The following is a 27,435-nucleotide window of genomic DNA, read 5'->3' as shown; positions in this document are numbered from 1 at the left end:
AGCAATAAGGAGGGGAAAGCCGAGGAGGACAAAGCAGGCGAGGGCAGCCAAGAGTACAGCTTCCTCTAATTCCACTCTCCAATTAAACACCAAAGAAACATTTGTGAGGACATATGTTATTATTAAATAATTTTATTCTTTTTAAATTTTATAAGTAAAACTCACCTATAACTAGGGCCTAATCACTTTCAACATTTCATATACATACCCCCACCCCAGTACTGGGGATTGAACCCAGGGATGCTCTAACACTGACCTACACCCCCAACCCTTTGTATTTTGGGACGAGGTCTTGCTAAATGGTGCAAACTGGCTTCAGTCTCCCATATGGCTGGAATCACAGGTGTGTGCCACTGTGCCTAGCAATATACATACTAGTTTCACACCAGAAAACAAGTGAAAACTATCCATATTCTTACCTGGCAAGTTTGAGACCAGCCTGGGCAACTTAGTGAGAACCTGTCTCAAAATTTTAAAAAGGGCTAGGGCTGTGTCTCAGTGGTAAAGCATTACTGGGTTCAATCCCCAGTACCAGAGGTGGGGAGGAAATTATACATATTCTCCACTATAGACCATAAACATCTCTCCATGTCAATAAAGCCATTCCACCCACACCCTTCTTAATGGCTACTGTGTATTTCACCACATGCATTTAAAAAAATGGTTCAAGCCAGTTCCCTATTGCTATGCATTTACATAGCTTGTGAGAAATTTAAATTGTTTATGAATAGCAAACAGAGGCCAGTGGAGATAATATCCCAGCCTATTTTATAGTCCTCAATTCTATTATCCCTATCCATTCACCCACCCGCCAGATTGAGAACTCCAATCGGGTTACTCTACATTTCTGTATATCATATTCCATTACACTCAACCTCAGGAATTTCCAATTGTCTTCTTGTGTGAGCTCTGTCTGTAAACATTGGTTAGGGGGCCACAATATCATCTCTTAGTTGGGCTTCCCCTCTTAGTCCTGGGAAGTAACAGATCATAGCTGAAGCCAAACAAGTGGCTCCGGCTAGAGCTTTTTTCCATTATCTTATAGTTTACCAGAGCCTTTGCTGGTGGGAGATGAAAAACTTTCATAAAGAGACAAAAGTTGTATCTCCTGCATTCTAGAGGCAAAAAAAAAAGCTAGGACCTAGACTAGTATTGAGTGAATACAAGTATTGGTTTACACCATTTGACACTACATGCCAGTGTCAGGGGAGTCCTGAGAGTGCTGAGCCAGCTTGGGACTGAGGTTAAGTTGTTGGATACAACATTTTTTGGGGGGGGTAGGGAGTGGTGCTGGGGATGGAAGCCAGGGAAGCCAGGGCCTGGAGAATGGTAGGTGAACACTCTACTGCTGAGGTACACTCCCGGCCCCAAATGAGAATTTTGGCTCCCTTTCCCACTGCCTCATTTTCCCCAGTTTTCACAATAATGATATTACTTTAAGGTCCTTCCCTTATTCTCATTTCCTTGGTGTGATATCAAGAACACTCTTGAGACAAAAGTGTGCCTTAAATGATTCAGATAGAGGAAAAAAGGACCCCAGGGGAAGTGGGAGAGGAAGAGATGAGACCACTCCTGCTCTTGGCAATTAAAGGGAGGCAGGAGGTAGGGGAGGGTCCGGTCTCTGCTCCCCTGCAGGGAGTGAGTGAACCACATCCTGGCTTTCCCTGTTCCCTTTTCTAAAGGGTACCCATCCTCGGCAAATCACCCAGACTTCAAAATCTGCAGCCTCCTTTGTCTTCTTTTTCTCTCACTCCTAAACAACCACTCTGTTGTGAAGCTCTGCGAGCTCTTTCTTCCCCAAAGCTTTCCCACTCCCAACCCTCCCCCTGCATTTCCATAGCAACGTCCCTAACTCAGGCCTTTTCCCCTCACAGTTGAACAACCATGCCTCCTATTTGGTTTCACTTCCCCACCCTCCTTAACTCCGCCTAGCCCATTCTTACCAACACCTACTCCATTTATGACCCTAAGAGATGTGGCATAATGTTACCTTCCTGCTAGAAAAGTCCCAAGGAATTCCATTTGCCTATGGAATAAAGCCCAATTTCTTTAGAAAATCCTACCACAATTAGGCATTGTCCTGCTCTCCCCTTTCTCACCTTAAGCCGTTTCTGTCCACATCCCAAACACGCCAAGAGATCCAGCCTTCCCCCACTGCTTTCCCTGGAATTTCACCCCTGAGGTGCCCAGCCTTTCTAACTTTTACCTTTAGAACCAGAAAGACTGTTCAAAGCAAATTTCCTTCAATATGTCGCTTATCTCCCAACAAGAAAGCACTTTATCTTCTTTAACTTTATTCTTTGCACCTTTCAGTGCCCTATACATTATTATCTTTAATAAAGGTTAATGTCTTATCTCTCCTACAGGATTACAGTTCCTGAAGGGCAGAGGCTGTTTTCTTGGTCATTGTGCTGCCTGCAGCCCCAGGAAATTCTGAGTTCATGTGAGCTCGGCTGCGTAATTACCTGATAATTACTCTGGCAGTTCAATCTGATACATACTTGAAGACAGGTCCCTGGAAGCTCAGAGGCTTACACACCTCCTGGTTTCCCAGGCCTGAGAACAGAAGCCTACAAGTGCTATAGGAGTTTAGGTTGTTGTGATGGGTCAAATTGTGTTCCCTTGAAAATTCTTATGTTGAAATCCTAACCCCTATTACCTCAAAATGTGATCTTATTTGGAAACAGGGTCTATACCAAAGTAATTGAGTATAAATGAGGTCATTATGGTGTATCTTAAATCCAATTTGACTGGCATCTATATAAAAAGGGGACATTTGGACTTACAACTAGGTATACATAAAAACACACACATTAGGTGCCATCTATAAGCAGAGGAGTGCAGGAGGCCACCGGAAGCTAGAAGAGAGGTGTTATGGTTTGGAAGTGAGGGTCCCCCAAAAACTCATATGTGAGACAATACAAGAGAGCTCAGCGGGGAAATGATTGGGTTGTGAGAGCCTTAACCCAATCTATGAATTAATAATCACCTAGTGGGATTAATAGAGTGGTAACTGAGGCAGATGGGGTGTAGCTGGAGGAGGTGGGCATTGGGGGCGTGGCTTTGGGGTATATATTTGTATCTGGCAAATGAAGCCTCTCTCTCTCTCTGCTTTCTGATCGCCACGTCAGCTGCTTTCCTCCGCCACACTCTTCTGCCATGATGTTCTGCCTCACCTCAAGCCCTGAGGAATGGAGCTGGCCTTCTATGGACTAAGACCTCTGAAACCGTGAGCCCTCAAACTTTTCCTCCTCTGCAGTTGTTCTGTTCACGTCTTTTAGCCATAGCAGCAAAATAGCTGACTAAAAAAGAGGTTAGGAACAGATTATCATAGCTCTCATAAGGGATCAGTCCTGCCAACTCTTTGGTTGGTGTTTTTTTGTTTGTTTTGTGTTTTGGGCAACATGAGGGATTGAACCCAGAGCCTCCTTCATGCCTGCTAGGCAAGCCCTCTACCACTGAGGCACTTCCTCAGCTCCTCACCCCTCCTTTTATTTTTAAGTAAAGAGACAGAATCTAGCTATATTGCTCAGGCAGGCCCTGAACTCCTGGACTCAAATGATCCTCTTGCCTCAGCCTCCTCAGTAACGGGGGCCACACCACCATCCCAACTTGTGATACTTGCTTCAGACAGCCCCAGCAAACCACAACAGCTGAAATCCTGAGAAACATGCAGGCCTCCAAAGTGAGGCCTGTTTCAAGGCTGAGGCCAAGGCCTTGGGAGGGCATGAGAATGCCCTGGGGATGTCCTGAGAAGAAGAGTAACAGCAGCCCCCAGGCTACAGATAGCTCAGGTTGTTAGAGACCTCCTCCTTCATACCCTGATTCTTGGGACCAAGTCAGAAAGATTTCAAACGTGTCGCTTAGAATAATGGTAATGAGTTTATTGAAGGGATAGAAAAGGGAAAGGGGACACTCTAAGGGAGAGAGTGGGTGTCCTCAGAAAGGAGAGGGACAATGTGCCTCTCCTATACTCAGTTTTTTTTTTAATACTTTTTTATATGTGATTGGACACAATACCTTTATTTTATTTATTTTTATATGGTGCTGAGGATCGAAGCCAGCATCTCTCATACTGCTAGGCAAGTGCTCTACCGCTCAGCCATAACGCCTGCCCCCTATACTCCAGTTTTATCGGGGATGGAAGAGAAGTTTCCAGAGAGTCCTGCCCAAGTCCACCACTTGACTTCTGACTGACGACAAATGACATCAGACTTTCGAGTCTTCACTGTCATGGCAAATCTAGCTTACCTTGGCTCATACTGACTGGTTCTTACAGATTTTATGGTTAGAAATGGTTAGAAGGAACTATCCTTATTTCCCAGAGTTTCAGGATCTGATCACAAAAGTCTCATGGGTTCCTTCCATGGACATTATCTCAGACCTGCATTTCTCCTACAGTTAACAGATAGTTTGCTGAGGAATGTGACGTATCCTGTCTACTTAGGCCAGTCAGAGCTGCGGGTAAACTGCTTCTTGGAAAAGACAGCATATGAGGGTCAGCACAGTGTGCCCATTTTATAGAATTATTCTCTTAACTTCATGTTTCCACCATTCACATCTGTCCACTAACAAAGTTAACAGCTGAATGGAAATGACTGGTCACCCCTTAGGGTCGTGGGCCTGTCTTTTACCACCCAACATAACCCTTTGAAGAGAGAATTTTGTTTCTGCATTTGGGCAGGGGGAGGTGAAGAAGGGATAGGTCAGGGAACCTTGCTGAAGTTTATACCCTCCTTCCAGGACCCAAGTGCTTCCAAGTAAACTCTTTAATGGAAGGTAGCCTGTTGGAGTGTGCATTCCTGCAATCCCAGCAACTCTGGAGCTGAGCATGGAGGATCCCAAGTTCCTGATGAGTCTCAACAGCTTGTACCATAAAAACAAATAAATAAAATTAATTAAATGGAAGGATGTCATCAAGCTTGCAAAGTTGTGGAGCTCTACCCTGGAAACTCTTCCCTAAATATCACTTTCCACTGAAGCTCCTGGGACCTAACATCTCCTCAATGAACATCCTCTTCTGGACTCAAAGGAGCATTTCCTGAATCCTATTTACCCATGTGTCTACCCACCCCAGGACCCCAACACATATGAAAATTATATTAGGAGGATTGATTTGATAGGTTGGCTAAGTGTAAACAGTCCCCAGTAGAGACAAGAAAACTAATGCTTGACAGGTTTTATGTTAAGGCAGTCTGCTAGCAGGAACTTGAAGCCAAGGCTTCATTCAGTGTTAGGCCTCTTATAGTGAAGGTCGTAGGCAAACAGGGCGACAGGAGCAAAAGCAGGAGTGTAAATTATTAATGAGCTCAAGAGGAACCACCAGCCTGGGGCTGAAGGGCCAGGGTCTAACCACAACCCCCACACTATAGGATGGGGAGTCAGACCTTTGCTTTAAACCTGTGCTGCTCAGTACAGTCACCACTGACCAAAATGGTTTTTGAACATTTGAAATGTGGCTAGTACAAATTGAGATATGTGCTGATGTGTAAGTGTAAAATACAGACCATATTTTGAAAACTTAGTATGAAAAAAAGAACTCTAAAGTATCTCATTAATTTTAATGGCAAAGGGAGCAAGGGATTAAATCCACGGCCTTGCCCACACCAGCCCTTTATTAATAGTTTTCAAATATTGATTGCATATTAACTGAATATTTACATTGTGTTAAATAGATTATAGTATGAAAATTAACTTCACTTCTTTCTCTCCTTGTGTTTTTGAATATGGCTGCTAGAAATTTATATTTTCTTCCCTTATTTTTTGTTGTGTTGGAATTGAACCCAGGGCCTCACCCATGCTAGGCAAGTGCTCTATCACTGAGCTACACCCCAGCCCTAAAAAAATTATTTTTTGCAGTACTGGCGATTGAACCCAGGACCTCTCCCATGCCAGGCAAACACTCTACCACTGAGCCACACCCTCCCTAGAAAATTTTAAATGATATGTGTTTCAAATTTGTTTCTCAGACTGTTGAGGTGAGGAAAGTTTTGCCTTTTGTGTATTTTTGGGACAAAGTACAAATTAAACTAACAATAGGCAGATTAGAAAGAGGAAGGAAAAAACCACCCCAGATTTAATGACTTATTTATGGGAGCTCACAAAGAAAATGATTCAAGGAGGCAGTTAAGGCCTGGCATGCTGAAGGAACACAGCTTTAATCCCAGCCACCAGGAAGGCTGAGGCAGGAGGAACACAAGTTCTAGGCCAACCTCAACAACTCAGTGAGATCCTGTCTCAAAAAAAAAAAAAGAAAAGAAAAAAGAAAGAAAGAAAAGAAAAGAAAGAAAGAAACTGGGAATGTAGCTCTTTGGTGGAGTGCCCCTAGGTTTAATCCCTAGCACCACACACACCCGGGCATGCACAAAACACACAAGGAGGCAGTTAGTGTTGGCAGTGTAGCTCAGTGGCAAAGCCCTTGCATAGTATGTAAGTATGTGAGAAGCCCTGGGTTCAATCCCCAGGATTGCAAAAAAAAAAAAAAAAGATGCAGTTAGAATTCAGGGCTTATACACTATCCTAATGAAGCAAGGAGGGGTAGGGAGCATTTCTGGGAAAATAAATTACTTCTTAGAAGATGGGAAGGGGGGTACTTATGGGAAAAAATTACTTGTTGGAAAGATAAATGGGCCCTCAGGAGAATAGATAAGAGATCTGATAGTTCTGTGACAATATCTGTTTGGATGTGGTGCCAACTTCCTTCTTTGTCTAGCATAGAAGATTAAGGGGAGGGATTTATGACAATTGAATTATTTTGTGAGGCTCTGCTTCTAGGCAGTTAAAGGATTTCAGGAACTCAAAGGTCTTTGGCTCAGAATTATTATTATGCCACAGTGGTTTATTCTAGATCAGTTTAGGGAGGCCCTGCTCTAGGCACAGCATCCTAACCCTTGATACAACCTGAGGAATGATGCTCTTCTCCTGTCTATTATACGCTCAGGCCCTGAGAAGTTAAGAAACTTGCCCAAGGTAAAAAAGAAAAGAAGAAATCCAAGAGGATGCAAAAATGATAAGAGAAATCTGCAAGGAAGCGAGTGATGAGGATAGAATGATGGCTGTAGACAGAGAAAAAGGAAGAGATGGCCGGGCACGGTGGTACATGCCTATAATCCTAGTGGCTTGGCAGGCTGAGACAGGAGGGTCTCAAGTTCAAAGCCAACCTCAGCAAAAGCAAGGAGCTAAGCAACTCAGTGAGATCCTGTTTCTAAATAAAATACAAAATAGGGCAGGGAATGTGGCTCAGTGGTCAAGTGTCCCTGAGTTGAATACCTGGTAACCCCCACCCCCCAAAAAAAAGAGTAAAAGGAAGAGATTTGAGATCAATTTTTAGGTGGTATGGGGGTTTGGATATTGAATGATCTCCAAAAGTCCAGGTGTTACAGGCTTGGTTGACAACTTGGTTGCCAAAGGTTTGGTTGTGGTGCTAATGGGAGAGGGGGTGCCTAGTAGAAGGAAGTTGGGTCACTGGGAGTGGAGCCTTGAAGGGGATATGAGAGGGCCCCTCCCTCTTTCTCTCTTTGCTTCCCTGTCACCATGAGGTGAACAGGTTGGCTCTACCACCCACTCCTTGCCATGATGTGCTGTGCCACCACAGGTCCCAAAACAGACTCAAGCAACTGTGGACTAAAACCTCTAAGACTGTGAGCCAGGAAATGACTTTCTTCTTTATAAGTTGATTTATCTCAGGTATTTTATTCCAGACGGAAAACTGACTCACACTGGTAGAAGCGCTCTCCTTCTGTTATGTTAGGAACCATGAGGAAGAGGAAGAAAGGATGAATCTGGGGGTCTGGCAGGAGGTGTAGGCACAGTTGATTCTGTGCTCAGAACCTTAGGAGCACAGAAAAGGGGCACAGATGTGATGTGCCATCCTAGCTTTTCCATTTTCTGAGTGCGTATCTGGAAGTTATGTCACCTGCTGGGACTCAGTTTCCCCAGCTGAAAAGCAGGAAACTCTCATAAAAGAGTTGTAATGAAAGCTGGGCATGGTGGTGCATGCCTGTAATCCAGCGACTTGAGAAGCTGAGGTGGGAGGATCTCCAGTTCAAAGCCAGCCTCAGCAACTTAGGGAGGCACTAAGCAACTCAGGGAGACCTTGTCTCTAAATAAAATATAAAAAGGGCTGGGGATGTGGCTCAGTGGTTGAATGCCTCTGAGTTTAATCCCCAGTACAAAAAAAAAAAAAAAAAAAAGATTTGTAATGAAAAAGGAAATAGGATAATTTTATAGAAGTGCTACATAAATGTTTGTTTAAAAGGAGAAGTATCAGGATCTAGAAACATTCTTATCCTTCCTTCTCTTTTTCATTTCCCAGGAGCTAAATTAATGATTAGCTCTCAGGCCAACTCCCCTAGTAAATACATCAAAGACTGACTGAGCAGGATGGCTCATCTCTCCCAGGAAGGCTGCTTCTCTTGGGTCACAGTGCTTCTGTCATTGAACAGTCTAGGCTGGGGTCACAAAACTCAATCAACTCTATTAATGTCAGGCCTTCCCTGGGCAGAGGTCCATAAGTGAGATCCAACTGGGCTTCCCTTCCCACCCTGCAAGGGACAGGGTCTCACCCACAGACCCCCAAGTGCTCAGCTGCATACCCTCAAGGACAAACACCTTCACGCTCCCCTCTGGCCCCTTTTACCCCCAGAGATTGTCTTCACCAAGACAGAACTTTCCTGATCCTGTCCAATGCCTCTGAGTGGTGCATTGCATTCTGTGAAAATGGCGTCCCTTGGTGTTGTACAACAAGACCTCTGTGAATCCAATCCAATTGCGGCTGCCTCCTCTAGACCTATGGTGCCAGGCTGATCTGAGAAATTAGGGAAGAGTCTTCTCAGAGCTCTCTCCATCTCTTCCTGCTTCTCTTTCAAGTAACCCCAGGCAGGATCCTGCTTTGATCCTGCTCTTCCTCAGTTACAGTCATAGTTTGAAGGAGGTCTGAAATGAATGAGGAGCTCTTCTGCCATCCTGCCCTTAGTATACTAAGCTGACATTTCCATCTGTTACCCCCACCAAATTGGGCAGGATAGGTGCTACTGTTCCACAGTCCTGATGTGTGATGGTCTGTCAGTGTTTGTGGAATTAATGAAAAAGTGTGTCCCTGCTAAGATTTCTACCAATAGTAGTTAAATCTTTTAATGGAAGATTCTTTAAAACCAACACAATTACTAGAGCCAAAGGATTGATTAATCTACTGATGGCGTACTTGGAAGGGACCCAAAGGGAAAAGGAGCCCTTTCTTTCAAACCTGACATATGGGCAACAACTCCTCCTAATATCTGCCCAGCCCCCTGCAGAAGGTTTTATGAAGGCTGTACTGAGGTTCCTGGAGGTGGCTTTCCTTCAGCATCTAGCTAAGAAACAAGCCCTAGGTCATCTGGGCCACACTTCCCTTTTGGAGGCCCCTTACCTTCTGGTGAATCATTGTGGGCTTTTCCATGTCATTTCTGAGTATTTGTGATTGACACCATTTCATAACATACCAATAGGGGTGAGCCCATGAGGTACTTACCCTGAGTGTAGAATCTAATTGGGGAACAAAACTTAGGAAAGATAATAATTGCTTAATGTAATCTTTAAAAAGTTTTGATATTGGGTTCCTCATAGATTACTTTGCATGATTTTTTACTTTTAAAAACTATTGAATTAAAATATTATTTATCATGGTTACTGAGTCTTAAACCTTGTGCTCTGAGTACTGAGTACTGAGTACTGAATACCCTGTACCTTATTCTACTCTTAGTATCCAAAGAGCAGAGTACAGTAATCTCAGCTCCCATCTCTAACTGGTGGGGGCATCAGCATCAACATTAAGGTGTGAGAACCTCTTGAAGAAGACTTAGAAGCATAACATAGCTTTCCTTCAGAAAGCCAGGTAAATGGTGTATGTAGGTGGGCGGGGGGCAAGTATTTTGTTCCTAAGTTTCCACCGGCCTTAAACAGCCTTTGGACTCTGTGGTCTGATGATCAGAGGTGTAAAGGTTTCTAAAGGGCCTTTGATATGGTTGTCAACACCCACACTTTCCATTCTGGGAACAAAGCCACCAAGGGGCATAGCAGCCCTCCCCCACCTAAGTGAGGAAGTGTCTGCGGGTGCTGGTGGGGCAGGTCCTGTGAGGGCAAAGGGTTAGAAGTCCAGAGGAGTTCTTATCCTGGCTGCTTGTCTTTCCCCTCTGGTATACTCTGCCACACACACACCCTTTTGCACTTTTAAAACATGGACTTATCTCTCTGACCCTCCTTGACCAGAGCCAACTCACCTCTCTATTTCTCCATATGGAGAAGCTATTCCAGCAATTGCATTTGAAGATTTTCTTGCACTGGTTCAGAACTTTGCCCTGGGTCTGGACTTGTTTCCCCACCCCCATGCAGTTTCTTTCTTTCAGGGCATGCAAGAGAGAGTGAGCTATTTTGTTGTGAAGACAGGGAAACAACCTCAAGTTCCCCTACCAGTGCCTTTAGAACTCTCTTCTGAGTAACTGGAGCATAAAATTCATCGACAAAGTCCCTTTGGGGGACACACCATCTGGGGAGACTCCCTAGAAGGGTAGGTTTCTGGGCTAATTTGACTGCTGTTTTGGAGGAATGCAGGTGAACAAAAGGTAGTTTCCATTAGGTCAAAATGTTTTTTCCACTTCCTGTTCTTGTCTATTTTGCTGTGTTCCGGTGTGAAACCACTCAGTTTCAGAATCAGCTGAAACTTGCCAAAGGCCCGCTCGTAGGTCTTTGTCAACCCCATAACCTGGTAATTAAATTAAACTTCCTGATGCCAGTAATTTTCAAAGGACAGGTTTTTCCAACTGAATCAGCAAGCAGCAGCGATGTCTGTTCCCAAATAACCATAAACTCATGGTTTTGAATCAGTCTCTTAGTACTGAGCCTGAATCTGAGATTTCTTATCCCCAAGGCTGACCTGATAGAGATGGGAGAGTATTAGCTTCAGTCCCCACAACTCCCTACAACTGACTGGCGGGTTTCCTTTCCCCTCATCTGGCCCTTGTGATAACCCACAGAGCCGCTGGGCCTGGGAGAGCCCCTATGACAATAGTCTTGGGTGGATCAGTATTCATCAGTACTCAGAAACGGAAGTGTGGGATTGTGTTATGTTGTGTAACAAAAAGCAACCACGCAACCAAACTTCAGAAGGCCAAGCAGAGCCCATTCAACCGGGGAGTTTCTAAGGGGTTTGTGTCCCCAGGGACTGAGCAGAGCTCACTCAGAGAAGTCAGCATCCGAAACCCTCAGTGAGGCACAGGAAGCCCGGAGGAAACAGTCAATGGCTAGTCATCATTGATTTGCAGTCAGAACATTAGAGCAGGAAAGATCTACAAAGGTCAGCCAGTTCAACCCCTTGCTTTACTGATGCAGGAACTGGAAATCCGGAAAGGATCAGAGTCCTACTGCAGTGGGCGTCAAAGCCGGAATCACCACCCTTCTGGTTTTCTCTATGTATAGCTTTAACAGTTTGCAAACACTCTTATGTGTTTTAATTTCATGTGATGCTGTGAGCAAATATTTACAGTTCTTTAACAGAAAGGTCAAATGAGGACTGCTCAGGCTCCTCTTCTGGGAAGAAAATAAGAGTATTTTTCTGATGGAATTCTTGGTAGGATCAAACGAGTTAATAGTTTTGAGATTCAAAAGTCTATATCCTTTCCCTCCCAAGTTCTGAAAAATTAGGAATGGGCAAGAAGAAATAAAAATAAATTTGGGGCCAAAATATCAACTTTTTCACTGATAAAACTCTGCATTGGACTCGGTGGGTATTTATATTTGTGGGTAAGTAAGCCCTGAGAGTAGGATACCCACACTGGCTCAGGTAAGCCTTGCAATTGGAAATTATCTTTGTGAATAGCAGACAATGGGAGAACAGAGTCCAGACTTTCTCAGGAGGAGGCTGCTGGCCATAGGATGGGGAGACTGAGCTCTGTATTCCCATTACTACCCCCAAATCACCATCTTCTCCTATCTTCTCCCACCCTCTTCACCACCACTGTCTCTCCTAGGGAGGAATGAGTCAGAGAGTACAGAGAGATCAGAAATCATATGCCTGAGGAGCTTCTTCCATACAGGAGGAATCATCAAGGATGAGGAAGAATCTTTTCGTTGTTGTTGTTATTGGATACCAGAAATTGAACCTAGGGGTGCTTAACCAGCTACAATTCCAGCCCTTTTTATGTTTTATTTTGAGACAGGGTCTCACTGAGTTGCTTAGGGCCTTGCCACGTTGCTGAGGTTGGCTTTGAACTTGCTATCCTCCTGCCTCAGCCTCCTGAGCTGCTGGGATTACAAGAGTGGACCACCGCACCCGGAAAAATGGTTATATCTAAGAAAATGGAGGAATGGAGGAATAGGGTGAGGGGAGAGAAATAGAAGTTAAGACTTGACTCTCTGAATCTGCCTTATTTCCTATATTTGACTTTGGAATGAAATATATGCTTTACATAATTATAAAACAAAATTTAATAACAGCAGGGGCAAAACGTTCTGAAAAGTTGAAAGCAAATGAATCTCACTGTGAATTAGTCATTTAATTATATACAGAGGAATTATTTCAAGTAAATTTCAATAAACTGACTCAATAAGCCTCTGCAGCACATCCTAAAGATGAAAAGGAACACTGGATTTGTTTGCTAGGACTGCCCTAAAAAAAAGGACCACAGACTTGGAGGCTTAACCAGACATTTATTTCCTCACAGTTCTGGAAGCTGGAAATCCAAAAATCAAGGTGTTGGCAGGGTTGGTTTCTTTCGAGGCCTCTTTCCCTGGCACGTACAGGGCCATCTTCTCCCTGTGTCTTCATATGGTCTTTCCTCTGCGCTTGTCTGTTTATCTCCTCTTCCCACAAAGACATCAGTCCTACTAGAATAGGCCCATCCTAATGATCTCATTTAACTTTACTCTGTAAAGATCCTATCTTCAAATTAAAAGAAAGAAAGACCCTATCTTCAAAGACAATCACATTCTGAGATACTTTAGCATAATCAATTTGGAGGAGGAAGCACCATTCATCCCAAAACTCTCTGAAGAAATCTGAAATTATATTTTGTTATAGTTATAATATTGATATTAATGAGTATAGTTTGAGTTTTAGCTCCAGCTAAGGCCTTAGACATCATAAAGCAGAGATCAACCATCTCTGACTCCCTTCTCAAATTCCTGACCCATAACTTTTAGAGCAAAATAAGAGTTGCTTAAGCTGCTGAGTTTTTGGATAAATAGTTATGCAAGAACGGTAACCAGGACAGAAGTATTTTTGTCACTACCCCCCACCAAAAAAAAAAGGATCTGCTTCTATATGTAATTCTTAACTACCAGTTTGAAGGATTAGGGAACATGTTAGGGGAACTTGATACCACATAAAAATCAGAAAAAAAATATCAGAACAATTTCCAGAATGTGGAAATCTCTGCAGGACAAAGGATTGAGCCTTTTCATTAACTCTAACAATAGTGAAAGTTGCCAGAAGAAAAAAGAATGGAACTTTTTAGGTTAAATAGACTTGAGAGACATAACCAAATGTCAATATGATACATAGGCTTTATTTGGATTCTGATTCAGAAAAATGAAAACAAAAATGTTTATGATGGGAAAATCTAAACACTGACTGGACATTTACTGGTATTAAAATTGTGACTAATCTTTCTAGGTTGGATGTTATTGTGGCTATATTTGTTTAAAAAGAGTCCTTACTTGTGTGCATGCGTGTGCACACATGCTGGGGATTGAGTTCAGGCCCTGGAATGTGCTAGGCAAGTGCCCTACCACTGAGCTACATCACCAGCCCTTTAAAAATTTTTTTTGTTTTATTGCTGTTTTTTATTTTTTTAAATTTATTTATTCTAATTTGTTATACATGACAGCAGAATGCATGTCAATTCAAAGTACATATATAGAGCACAATTTTTCATATCTTTGGTTGTACACAAAGTAGAGTCACACCATTCATGTCTTCATACATGTACTTAGGGTAATCATGTCCATCTCATTCCACTGTCATTCTTACCCCCATGTCCCCTCCCTTCCCTTCCTTATCTAAAGTTCCTCCATCCTCCCGTGTTCCCCCCCACCATACCCATTATGGATCAGCATCCACATATCAGAAAAAATATTCAGCATTTGGTTTTTTGGGATTGGCTTATTTCACTGAGCAAAACATTCTCCATTTCCATCCATTTACCTGTAAATGCCATGATTTTATTCTCTTTTAATGCTGAGTAATATTCTATTGTGTATATATACCAAAGTTTCTCTATCCATTCATCTAATGAAGGGCATCTAGGATGGTTCCACATTTTAGCTATTGTGAATTGTGTTGCTATAAACACTGATGTGGCTGTGTCCCTGTAGTATGCTGTTTTTAAGTCCTTTGGGTGTAGGCTGAGGAGAGGGATAGCTGGGTCAAATGGCAAGTTTTCCAAGGAATCTCCATACTGCTTTCCAGATTGGTTGCACCAATTTGTAGTCCCACCAGCAATGTATGAGTGTGTCTTTTCCCCCACATCCTCACCAACACTTATTGTTGTTTGTATTCTTAATAGTTGCCATTCTGACTGGAGTGAGATGAAATCTTAAGAGTAGTTTTGATTTGCATTTCTCTAATTTCTAGAGATGTTGAGCATTTTTTCATACATTTGTTGATTGACTGTATATCATCTTCTGGGAAGTTTTGTTCAGTTCCTTGCCCAAATCTTCATCATGTCGGATTAGGCACCAACTTCCTTAACAAGACTCCCATAGTGCAAGAAATAAAATCAAGGATCAATAATAAGATGGATTCAAACTAAAAAGCTTCTTCTCAGTAAAAGAAACAATCAGTGAGTAGAGAGTCTACAGAATGGGAGTGTATTTTCACCACACACACATCAGATAGAGCACTAATCTCTAGGATATATAAAGAATTCAAAAATCTTAACACCCTTCATAAAATTTTTGAGATTCAAGAGCTACTTGCAGAGGCTGTCCTTGAACTTGCTATCCTCTTACCTCAGCATCCCAAGTAGCTGGGAGTAAAGGTGTGTGCCACCACACCCAGCTATAGTCTTTATCTTAAAAAGATAATTGCTGAAGAATGTGGCTGAAAATATTTAATGTATGGGTTTCTTGTCTAAATAATTCATGTGTTTTTGTAATGATGAACAGGAGTGGATAGAGAGTGGAGGGATATAGATGCAACAAGTTGGTCATGAGTTGATTATTTTTTAAGTAGGATGATGTGTGCAAGGGAGGTACTTTACTGTTCTAATTTTGTGTGTTTCAAAATCTACAGGACTGGGGTTACAGCTCAGTGGTAGAGTGTTGCCCAACATATGTGAGGGCCTGGGTTCAACCTTCAGCACTGCAATTTTAAAAGAGTATACCTAATATAGATAGTCAGGGGTGGTGGCCCACACAGGTAGTCCCAGCTATTCAGGAGAGTGATGCAAGAGGATTGCTTGAGCCCACAGTTCCAGATCAGCCTGGGCAGCATAGTGACTTCCAAAGCATACTCCCTTCTTGGAGTTCACAGTCTCAGCAACTTAGCAAGGACCTAAGAAACTTAGCAAGACCCTGTCTCAAAATAAAAAATAAAAAGGGCTAGAGATGTGCCTTAGTTGTTAAGCACCCCTGGGTTCAATCTCTAGTTTAAAAAAAAAAATACAGTTGGCATCAGGAAATTTGCCATCTGGATTGCCAAACTGAACTGTTTAATTGTCTCTCTCTCTCTCTCTCTATAAATATTTTTTTAGTTGTTGATGGAACTTTATTTTATTTGTTTATTTATATGTGGTGCTGGGAATCAAACACAGCGCCTCACACGTACAAGGCAAGTGCTCTACCGCTGAGCTACAACTCCAGCCCCTTAATGGTCTCTTTATGTGATTGCAAATGCTTTGGCCACTAAAATCCTCTTAGGACTTTCTTTGATAGTGAGTCAAATTTACATGGCATCCACGATTTCTACCTGTGAGTGTTGCTGTAAATCCAGATTTTCTCCATTTGTTACTGCGTAGAAGCTTTTCTGCCTTTTCTATGAAGATGACAATGTGACCAACTATCCCGGGGAAGTAAATGTTTCATTTGATTTTCTTGCTGTCCTGGCAAAATCTAATTTTACCATTATAAAAATCTTTCAGAACCAGGCTGGGGATGTGGCTCAAGCGGTAGCGCGCTCGCCTGGCATGCGTGCGGCCCGGGTTCGATCCTCAGCACCACATACAAACAAAGATGTTGTGCCTGCCGATAACTAAAAAAAAAAAAAAAAATAGATGTTGAAATTCTCTCTCTCTCTCTCTCTCCCTCTCTCTCTCTTAAAAAAAAAATCTGTCAGAACCATATATTATGTGATTCCATTCATATGCAATGTCTGGAATGGATAAATCTGTGGTTGCCTAGGGCCTGGGGAGCTTAGAGGGAAATGAGAGTGATGGCTTTGGGCATAGGGTTTCCTTGGGGGGTAATGAAAGTGTCCTAAAATTGTTGGTGATGATGGTTGCACAACTCTGTGACCATGCTAAACCCATTGAATTTTACATTTTAAGTGAATGATCTGGATGGAATGTGAACTGTATCTCAATAAAAATGTATTATTAAAAAAGAAGAAACACCAAGTGACATTGAGGACACATACGTGGCTTTGTTCCAGTAACAAAGCCTCCTTTGTGCTACTGAATGGTAAGAGTCTGGTCTCCTATCTACTCTTCCCATATCCACAGTTTCTATTTTGGTCCTTTTTACAGTCTTGTTAGTGTTTGTGAGCAAATGTTAAGTCAAAAGCCACACTGAGGCCTTGGTTACAGCTTGCCCTTGTTTTCAATCAACAGTAAACATGACTAATGTCACTATGGCTCAATTCAACCACACACGTGGACTCAGGAAGCTCTGGACATGTGCTTGAGCTGGTAGGGCCGACCAGCTGGAGAGAGGGTGGTTGGCTAAACTTAAGCTCCAGGGCTCTTAAGATGTTGGTGAAGGCTAGGAAAATATCTTCCCCAGAACTGTGGGGTGGAACATTGCTGTGGAAGTAACCCTGAGGGAAAAGAGTGTTCTCTGGCTTGGCCAAGAGATGGATACCAGCTGGGAATTTGTGAAGAGAGCCAGTTTTGAGCCCAGCATTTCCCTAATTAGTGTCCAGTTCAGCAACCTCCTTCTACTTGGCACTTCCCCACCCTTGATTCTCAAAGCACACCAGGCCCTTAAAGTCAGGGGACGAGGCACTGGAGGGGGACCTGTGATGAAGTGACTACATGGGAGAAGGGGTGAGGCCAAGTACACCAGAACATGAGACAATTCTCCCCTGTCACAGTAACAAGGGCCTGTGATGGTAAATTTTGTGTTAACCCAGCTGGATCACAGTGCCCAGACATTTGGTCAGCTGTTCTGGCCTCCTTTGGTTGATTGAATACCTGAATAGAACGAAAGGCTGACATCCCACTCCTACCCCACAAGAGTGACTTCGGCGGCAGATCACCTTAGGACTTCATCTGCAACATCTGCTCTTCCTGGCAGACTGCCTCTGGGCTTGAACTATAACTCCTTCCAGGGTCTCCAGCCTCCTGTCCTACCCACTTCAGATTTGGGACTTGTCAAATCTCTACAGAAGTGTGAGCCAATTCCTCAATATCTATATATAAACACACTTCCTATTGGTCCTGTTTCTCTGAAGAACAGAGGCTGTGTATTTCACCTTCCTCAGGACTGTGTCTGGGAGCTCTGACCTCAGGAAAAGGAGACCAGAAGAGAAGTTATCCAGGGACAGGAGCTGAGGTCTCAGTGCAGTGATTCAGGACCCAGAGCTGATAAGAGAGTAGAGTTAGAAAAGGGGGACAGAAAGACCCATATTTCTCAGTTAGGTCCATGACTGGGATGGCTTGAAGAAACATGGGTTTCCTAAAAGAATAGACCAAGTCCTGCCATGTCTGAGGTTAATGTAGATAATGCTTTTTCCAAGGAGGGTCAGACCCAGGTTAGCTTTCTAGGCAGGGGTCATATCAAATGTCTGGCCGTTGTGGATAGCTAATCAAACACTCTTTAGGCAGGGCACCAACAGACACCTCCATATCTAGCTTCTTAAGCAATGGAAGCTGGTTTTTGAATCTCCCCTAACACATAACATCATAATTATTCTATTTCATTTTACCTTATTTTTTTGGCACTTTACCACTGAGCTACATCTCTGGCCCTTTTATATTTTTTTATTTTGAGACAGGGTCCTGCTAAGTTGCTGAGGCTAGCCTTGAACTTGTGATCCTCCTGACTCAGCCTCCCAAGTCCCTGGGATTTTAGGCATGTACTGCCATGCTTGGCAAACATAATTCTTGAGAATCCTCAGACACACAGGATGATGCTTGGCAGTCAACAGGGCTCACTTTATGAAATAAAAAATAATACTCACATGGTCATTTTTACTGCAAACTATGAAATACTTTGAAAAGTATAAACATGCATATTCTGAAATAAGAGTATTAGTCTGGACATGTGCTTGGGCTGGTAGGGCCCACCAGCTCTCTGGTAAAAGAGGCAAAAGGGGCTTTCTCACTTCTTAGGAGGAAAGGATGGGAGCTCTCTGTGAACAGGGTTTTATGATATGGCAGTGCAAATGAGGAAGCAGGGAGCAAGGCAAAGGCCAGGGTCAGCTGAAACAGGAAAGTTATTCAGAAAACACACTGCTTGGTTTTTGAGGACATTTCCTTCCAGTCCCACCCTGCCCCAGGGCCCAACCAAAACCAGGGTGGTGAGCGCAATCACCCTCGAGTTTCTGACACATGTTCTGTCCACATTGTTCCTCTGGCACATTGCGTGATTTTCTGAAATTGTAAGCATTTCTGTGCAACTGTCCTGATGTTCCAGTTACATTTCAAGGCAAACTTTTTCTTCTGAAGTACTACATCCTTAATGTAAGAAGACAGAACAAACTAAGTTTTTTTAGTTTGTTTTGAAGGTAAGGATTGAATCCAGGGCCTTACAAAATGCTAGGCAAGTGCTTTCCCACTGAGCGACAGCCCCTGGACCTAGACTAGATTTTGAAGCACAAAAGAATTAATATAGGAAAGCCAATGCCTACAAAATAGTTGAAGTACAGAAAGAGCAGGCATGTAAACTTGGATCTTCTGGAGTGACTACCTTAATACCATAGAACTGATCCCTCTGTTGCCAAAGAATAGAAGGTGGGGGATCAGGCTATCACTGAAACTATTGAGCTCATAAACACACTACATTTGCTATACTACAGAAAAGTGCAAGTTGATCTGGGGCCACCACTTGTTGCCACTGATATAAAGCTTGACTAAGCAAGCCAAGAAAAGATGGCCAGTGACCTCTGCCTTACTTCTACCTCCTGAAATTCATGCAGTCAGGTGAGCTGCACGTCTGCAACTGCAAGAGAGTCTGGGAAATGTAGTTTTAAACTCTCCAACCTCTGCAGCACAGATGGGTACCCTAGGAAGAGGTAGAAATGGATGCTGAGTGCCAGTCCATTTCCAACACAAGTGACAATCATAATTGTTATCCTTGTGCTGGCTCAGGAGTAATCTTGTGGTGGTCTGATCAGCTCCATCCAGGATCAATGGGAGGGCTTATTCTCCCTCTCCTCCCCACTGCACTACAGACCCCACCTTCTATCTCAAGGGCTGATATTGCAAGGAAGGATTGTTCATATGGAATAGGGAAACTCAGAATCCACAGTTTCTTCTGCTCGTCAGACAATAAAGTCCTGGCTGCTGTCAAGTGTAAGTCTTTACCAGACACCTGCCAGGAGGCAACTAGCGTTGCCCCTTGGCACAGGGTGTCTAGAGTTTACTCAGATATAGGCTGGCACTCAAATCTAGCCTTTTTCTCCTATCCCCATCACCTCTTTGCCTCATCACTTCCACTCTTTCTTCCCTTAGCCCTCAGCCTAGAGAATATTTTTCTAACCTAGGTAGTGAGCTTTGCTTTTACTTTTGATATTTTTACCTAAATCTTTTACCTAATCAATACTCTCCTCCAGCACACTAAGAACCAAGACTAATGGTTTTCAAATTTTAACCTTCTGTCCTAAACGCCTGCTCCTCAGTCTTGTGTCTTCCCCTCTGTTTTTAATTAATTAATTAGTGAATTAATTTCTGTAGATTGAATCCATGAGTGCTTAACCACTGAGCCACCCCCCCCAGCCCTTTATATTTTTTTAAATTTTTAGACAGGATCTCAGTAAGTTGCTTAGGCCTCTCTCTGTTCTTAACTGTCAGTCATCTGCATACATCCAGTCTCTCCCAAGTGGAGGAGTTTAAGCTACTACTTTCAGACACTAGACTGAGTAATGTACATATAATAATACTTCATTTAATCTCTGTGACAGTCCTGCAGAGTAGCACTGTAGTTCTCATTTTGCAGTGAGGTAACAGAAGGTTGGGGTGCTCACACCACTAGGAATTGGTAAATTCAGGATTGAAGCTCAGCTTTGTTGTCAGTCCCAAGCCCTTCCCACATAACTATCTGGTGTCATTTTATTTTGCTTCCCTGCCCACAGGACAGAAACCTTCAGATGGATAAACAGTAACTGGGTGCACTGAAGAGACCCCATGTTAAATGTCAGTCTCCAAGCCAAAACCTTGTGGGACACATCGCTCATGGTCAATGGACTCCAGAACCAATAGCTCCTTTTGTTTGGCCAGGTCTGTTCATGTCTGGGACATTCTTTTTTAAAATGAACTTGGTGGGAATTTATGGTTTCACCCTGAAAAATCCCACCAAATTCCCAGCAAACCCAAAATTGTGTAGGTTGTAGGGAAGAGATATGTTATTTTTGGCAGAAATAGTCTGAGTCTTGCAGTAAACTTCTAAAAACAATAATAAAAATGCTTCTTAACATCCTGTGTTTTTTCCCTTCTTTTGTTGATTTTTGAGCATTTCTTCCCAAGCAAGGAGTTGTGCAATAAGATTTGAAAATTACCAAAGTTTGTTTTATTGTTAGTTTTATTTTGTTCCTTTTCTATGTTTCTATGCACCTTATCTGCTTAAGCTTTAAACTTAGGAACTGAAGTAATTATAAAGCACTCTGAGAGTGGTCCAGAAACCACATGGGGCAGGGTAACAGTTTGCTAGAGTAAAGTGATAACTCTGGAAAGTCCACCAGGGTCCTACATGGTCCCCCCTCTCCATGGGTAGGTAAGCTTTGGAACTAGGGATACGGATGCCTGAGATAACTGGTCATTTCCTCTTCATCTGAGACAAAAAGTTTCAGGTCCTTGTCTTTCTGAGCATCTTCAAAAACTTTCATTCCTGCTGCACTCGGCTTCACGTACTTGTAATCCCAGTGTCTTGGGAGGCTGAGGCAGGAGGATTACAGGTTTAAGGCCAGCCTCGCAATGTAGTGGGACCCTGTCTTAAAATAGAAAAAGAAAGAACAGGACAGTAGCTCATGGTAAAGAGCCTGGGTTCAATCCCCCGTACCAGAACAAAAAACAAAAGAAAGCAAAACAAAAATAACAACAAAATAACCCAACCAACCAAACAGCAACAAAACCCCTTCCATTCCCTCTTCCCCAGGAAAGTCAGTCTGTTACAAGAGTTAGAGGTGTGGACCTTTGAGGTAGACTCTCTCATCCAGATCCTGGTCTGCTTCTTCCCAGCTGCATAATCTAGGGCAAGTTACTTAACATCTCTTGAGCTCAGTTTCCTTATCTGTAAAATGGGAATTATAAAGCACTACTTCCTAGGGTTTATGTGTACTGAATAAATTTAATACATAGAGCAGTCTCTGGTGTGTAGTAAATACTTGATTAAAGTTGCTCCTCTTCTTCTTTTTTTTTTTTCTTTTTTGTATCAGGTGCTGAGCCACACCCCAGCCCTTTTTTATATTTTATTTTGAGAAAGAGTCTTCCTAAGTTGCTCAGGACCTCACCAAGTTGCTGAGGCTGGCTTTGAACCTGCGATTCTCCTGCCTCAGCCTCCCAAGCTGCTGGGATTATAGGTGTGTACTATTGCACCCGGCTTCTTATCATGAAATTGATTTTGTCTTGTGGAGTAAATTAGATCACAATTATGTGAATACATTTACAAACACCTTTTTGGATTCTAAACTGGTAAATGCATTCAGAAGGCCCTGGTCCCTGGCAAAGATGGGTGGTAGCAATAATTTGTTCCTCATAGGAAACATTTATTATCCTTGCGGTTAGGACTCCTTTACTGGTCCACATCAAAGATTAGACTCAGGAGGCTGAGTTCTGGCCTTCTATTAACTAGCTGTGTGATATGGGACAAGTCTCTTATCTTCTCTGAGCTTTAATTCTCATCAGTAAAACAGAAGGCTTGTGCCAGAAACCTTGTGGTTTGAGGCTTCCTAGATCCCAGGGAAATCTGCACACACCTGAGAGTGAAGTCAGCTGGAGTATAGAAGCATGAATCCGTTTTCTAATTGTTTGTGTCCAAAGCCTGAACCTAAAGCCAAGGCCTGCTGAGAGGCAGCATAGCTGAGATTCTGTACAGTCCCTGAGGGTCAAGGTCAGTTATCTCAGGCATCCATATTCCTAGTTCTTTAACAAACATACCATATTGGGGGGAAATGTGGAGACAAAATGAATATTGAAAACGCTTGGCCTAGTGGTTATCAGTATTTACTTGGTATCAGAAAAATCTAGGTTCAAATTATAGCTGTGCTACTTACTCTTTAGGTGACATTGAACAAATCCTTGATATCTCCCAGCCTCAGTTTCTCCACCCACTGTAGTCATAATTAAATGAATTTAAGTCCATCAAGCCCCCAGAACAGTTCCAAAAGACTAAGTCATTTTTTATCTTTTGTTTCTCAACAGTCCTCGGGATTGAACCCTGGGCTACTTACCACTGAGCTATATTCCCATCCCTTTTTATTTTTTATTTTAGGACAGGATCTTGCTAAGGTGCTGAGAGGCTGGCCTCAAATTTACAATCCTCCTGCTACAGCCTCCTGAGTCCCTGGGATTGGGCATGTGCCACCTCACTGAACCAGACTAGGCTCTTAATTAACATTAATTACTGCTATCATCAACATTTTAGCAGCATCTGCTGATGGGAAGAGAGGATACAGGATCAGGTGGGTGAGTCAGAGCAAGGAGACTAACCCAGCAGGCTAGACTGGCTCTGGGAAAGATAACCAAGTGGGTTGAGTAGATAAGGCCAGATAGGATCTGGTTTAGGATCAGTATTTTCAGGGAGCAAATTAAGCAGCAGGAATGATGACTGTGGGAGTCCAGATGCTGGACTAAAGTCCTGAAGTGGCTCTTTAGCAACTGACTGACTCTCATCAGACCCCGAGGCACTGGGTCTGTGGAAGAACAGAGAGAAATGTGTGGAGCTGGCGAAGAGCAAGACCGTGTAATTGAACCCCAGGTCAGGGGCAAGGCTCCAGTCCTCATTGGGAAAACTTAGGCACAAAGGCCATCTGATTAACTAGGTCACTGAAGGATGGAAGGTGGAATGGAAGGAAAGGGAGTAAAAGCTGTGACGAGGGAGACTTCAGATTCTCAGAGCTTTGCTGTGCCCAGTAGATAATCAACCAGCCTGTTGGGGCTGAGCCTCCTAAGTCTTAAATAAGTAGTCACGACCACTGGTGACTCAGAGCGTGCGCTGTCCTGTGCCAAAGCACAGCTCCTAACAACATGATAATCTGGTGAGGTTGGTCAGTACAAGGCAATCTGAGGCAGACAGGTACATGGAGAGCATTTCTCAAGAGTGACAAGAGCCTGTACTTGGAAGAAAAAGACTTTTCTTATCTACCTAGGATACATAAGTAGTTTGTTCTTGGAAAAGAGAGCTCCTAGGTTTATTCCAGCTGTCGTCTCAGTTTTATAACAATGGCAGAAGCAAAGTGAAATAGAAAGGTTGGAGTGTTAGAGTAAATAAAATTACTTGGCCTGCAGATTTTGTGGAATTTCCCCAAATAGTTTATGAAATATGAAATATTTTGGGCTCAAATTGGGACTTTTACCCCCTTGCTTCTTTTAATTTAGATACAGCTCTGAATATTTGTTAAAAATTGTCATCAGCAGTGGTCTGAAAGTTTATGTTTCAAATTTCCCATCATGTTTTTCTCACTCATTGGTTTGGAGACACGCACCACTCATATGAGAAAAAATAAATCAATACCTGGGAGGTATGGCAGTTTTCCTAAATTTTGTAGTGATTCTTCTACCTGTTCCCAAGATTTTGATTTAACAGCTTTTGGGGGTATAATTTAAAATATGTATTGCTCCCTTATAAATTACTACATGATTTTGGACTTGGGTTTTTATTTATTTTTGTTGTTGTTGTATTTAAATCTTACTGGGTTTTTTGTTTATGTTACCTTTGAATCAAGGGTCTATAAAAGGCTCATCCAGCTTCATTTGTGTGCCACTAGATTTCATCTACACCTCAATTTAGAGATAATTCCTTTAGGGAACTTGTTTCAATCTATCTCCTTGCTAATGAAATTATTGACAGCAGCCATGACCACTTCATGGCTGCTGTCAATAATTTTTTTCTAATAGGAAATTCTTCAAAGAAAGCCTCTGGTTTGGAAATGGGAGAAGCTGGCATGCAACTGTATAGGATAAAATCCTTTCAGTACAGATTACAGACTTTTTTTTTTTTTAAAGCATTCATGATCACCATCTAAAGATTTTTTTTTGCTATATCAATTTTTGTTTTAATTTTCCTGTTTGACTTTGTAAACTCTTCATTGAAAATTTCTGTATTTTTTTCTAATATTACAGTCCAAATTCAATGCTTAATGTATTAAGTGGGCATCTGGAGTCCAATCTTTGTTGCTCTGTGTGTAGCCTTTTGTTGTAGGTCCCAGAATTATAACTCTCTCTTTTTTTTAAATATTTTTTAGTTGTTGATGTACCTTTTTTTTTAAATTTATTTATATGTGGTGCTGAGGATCGAACTCAGTGCCTCACACATGCTAGGCAAGTGCTCTGCCACTGAGCCACAGCCACAGCCCCAGAATCATACCTCTTAAGATAAATTACAAGTTTATGTTTATTTTTAACATTAGGAGACATTGCTCGAAATCAGTGAATTTCTAGGCCAGGTTGAGGTAACTGAAGGGCCTTTATAAGTACTTTATATGGTCTAGATCCTAGACTATGCTGCCAACATAGTCTGAAGTAAAATGGGAAATAATATTTTTCTGAAGATAGGCTTAGAAATTTTAATCCAGTAAATTAAGGTGTTTCCTTTGTCTGGTAGCAGGGCTGATTGATACCTGGCTGCTAGGCCACCATTTATAGTCATAGCCAAGAACATAGGGTATAGACCTCCTAAAACAAAACCAACAAGTCCAACCTGTGTCATGGTACAGTTTTCACAATTCAAATCACCTATATTCAAAGGTAAACCTACAAAACCTTTGAAAGATGCATTCACTGTCAAAATGGGAGAACTGCTATTGGTAAGCCAGCAGCTATTCCGGCCTGTGTTATGTGTAAGATGTGCTGGAAAGGACTGTTTGCTATTAGGCCACAGAGAGCAGCATTAAGTCCAATGTATGTGGATCCATGTTCAAGTAGATTCCTTTCTGCTTCTAGTAGTTGTTCAATTTTTCTGGCTATCATATCAAAAACTGAATTTTCCTTGATAGTATCATGTGGTTTATAGTTTTCTATCTTGACCCTATTATTCTCCTCTCAACAGCTGGCGCCTCTCCAGTTCTTCTGCTAACAGGCTAGGGCTTAAGATATAACCTTTATTCCACCCCTCCCGGCACAGCCATCTTCCACCATCTCAAGATTTTTTTTAAAAAATTTATTAGGCAGGCACAGGAGAATATCCCTATAATCCCAGCTACATGGAAGGCAGAGGCAGGAAGATCATAAGTTGGAAGCTAGACTAGGCAACTTAGTAAGACCTTATTTCAAAGTAAAAAACAAAAAAGGGCTGAGGTTGTCTCTCAATAGTAAAGCACCTCTGGGTTCAGTAAATAAGAAAAAAATCATTATACTTCTGATAGTATAACTATCAAAAATATCTCCCAATTCTCCTGACACAAAAATTTCAACCTAGGCACAAGATCTGAGAAGTTGTTGGGGACAAATGAGTTAAGATTATTCCTTTTCAGATTTGAAAAACATTTTCTGGGGGAGTAAAAGCAATGTAGGCCTAAAATTTTATATTATTAAGCAGAATTTATAGTTTTATTCAGTGGTGTATAGATTTTACTTCATTACCTATTAATGGGGTATGAAATTTTCTCAGTAGTTATTTTGGCTGCAAGTTGGCTTTTATCTTCATGACCTTTATTTTATTAGACTTCACTGGGCTACAAGATTCCATGATGGCCCTAATACTCTGATTCACATTCTCTCAATCAGAAACCTTTATAAGGGTCTATTCTAACCTTTATAAAAGTCTAATCAAAATGTGATTACTTAAAGCCTTGTTACATCTTGATTTCAACATTTTTATTGATCTTACTTTTAGACTTTGTCATTATAGACAGATTCAATTTTGATTCTGTTACAAATAATTTTAGTTAGGAAGTAAATCTTGGTAGATTTACTATTGGTTGTTAAGTTTTATCTGCAGATGATTAAACAATTTACAAGTGAGAAACTTTTTGAAAAAATTTTAATTTAAAGAAATGGGGTCTTAGTTGAACATGGTGGTATGCCTATGATCCCAGTGATTTGGGAGAGTGGGGCAGGAGGATTGCCAGTTTTTTGGGTTTTTTTGTGGGGGGGTGGGTACCGAGGATTGAACTTAGGGGCACTCAACTACTGAGCCACATCCCCAGTCCTATTTTGTATTTTATTTAGGGACAGGGTCTCACTGAGTTGATTAGTGCCTTGCCATTACTGCATCTGGCTTTGAATTTTCGATCTTCCTGTCCCCAGCTGCTGAGATTACAGGTGTGTGCCACCATGCTTGGCCAGATTGCAAGTTTGAGGCCAGTCTTAGCAAATTTTTGAGACCCTGTCTCAAAATTAAAAAGAGAATTAAAAAGGACTTGGGGATGTAACTCAGGTGGTAGAGGGCCTCTGGGTTCAATCCATAGTACTAGGAGAAAGAAAACAAAACAAACAAAAAATAGCATTTTACTGTTGCCCAGGCTTCCTCAATTTGGGGGCTCAAATGATTTTCCTGCCCCAGCCTCAGGAGTCGCTGTAACTAGCTATGTGTCACTTCACCCATATAATTGTTTTTAATTTAAAGAGTAAATCTAGATTGTTTGTCTTGAGTTGTCATAAAAACACATTTAAGATAGCATTCTAGACCAATGATGAGTGTGTCATGAGCCAGGGATGATTATTGATTGATTTGGTGCTCCTGAGGTCTATTTAAGAAAGAGCATATACTCAAATTGTAAGGGGGGAGAATCCTAAATTGTGTGGATATACTGTGTGTATATGGCAGTCATGAAGTACTATTTTGGACACCCCAAATTTGAGAAACTTTTAAGGTGAGGGATCATATCAGAGATGCCAAAGAGAGGGAAATGGAAAGAAAAAAGTGAAATGA

At 42.1% G+C, this 27,435-nt stretch overlaps 1 long non-coding RNA gene and 1 pseudogene across 2 annotated transcripts in view; both read right to left on the bottom strand.

Moving 5' to 3' along the window:
- LOC139706024 (uncharacterized) overlaps positions 1 to 27,435 on the bottom strand; it is an 82,398-nt gene that overhangs the window by 27,780 nt on the left and 27,183 nt on the right. The window lies entirely within an intron of this gene.
- Positions 24,990 to 27,435, bottom strand: part of LOC114085205 (transmembrane protein 126A pseudogene) — a 28,532-nt pseudogene continuing 26,086 nt past the window's right edge.

Source organism: Marmota flaviventris, chromosome 1 (assembly GCF_047511675.1).
Source record: "Marmota flaviventris isolate mMarFla1 chromosome 1, mMarFla1.hap1, whole genome shotgun sequence".
NCBI classification, from domain to species: domain Eukaryota; kingdom Metazoa; phylum Chordata; class Mammalia; order Rodentia; family Sciuridae; genus Marmota; species Marmota flaviventris.
Note: the sequence above shows the minus strand (reverse complement) of the source record. Positions and strands in the feature narration are given on the sequence as shown.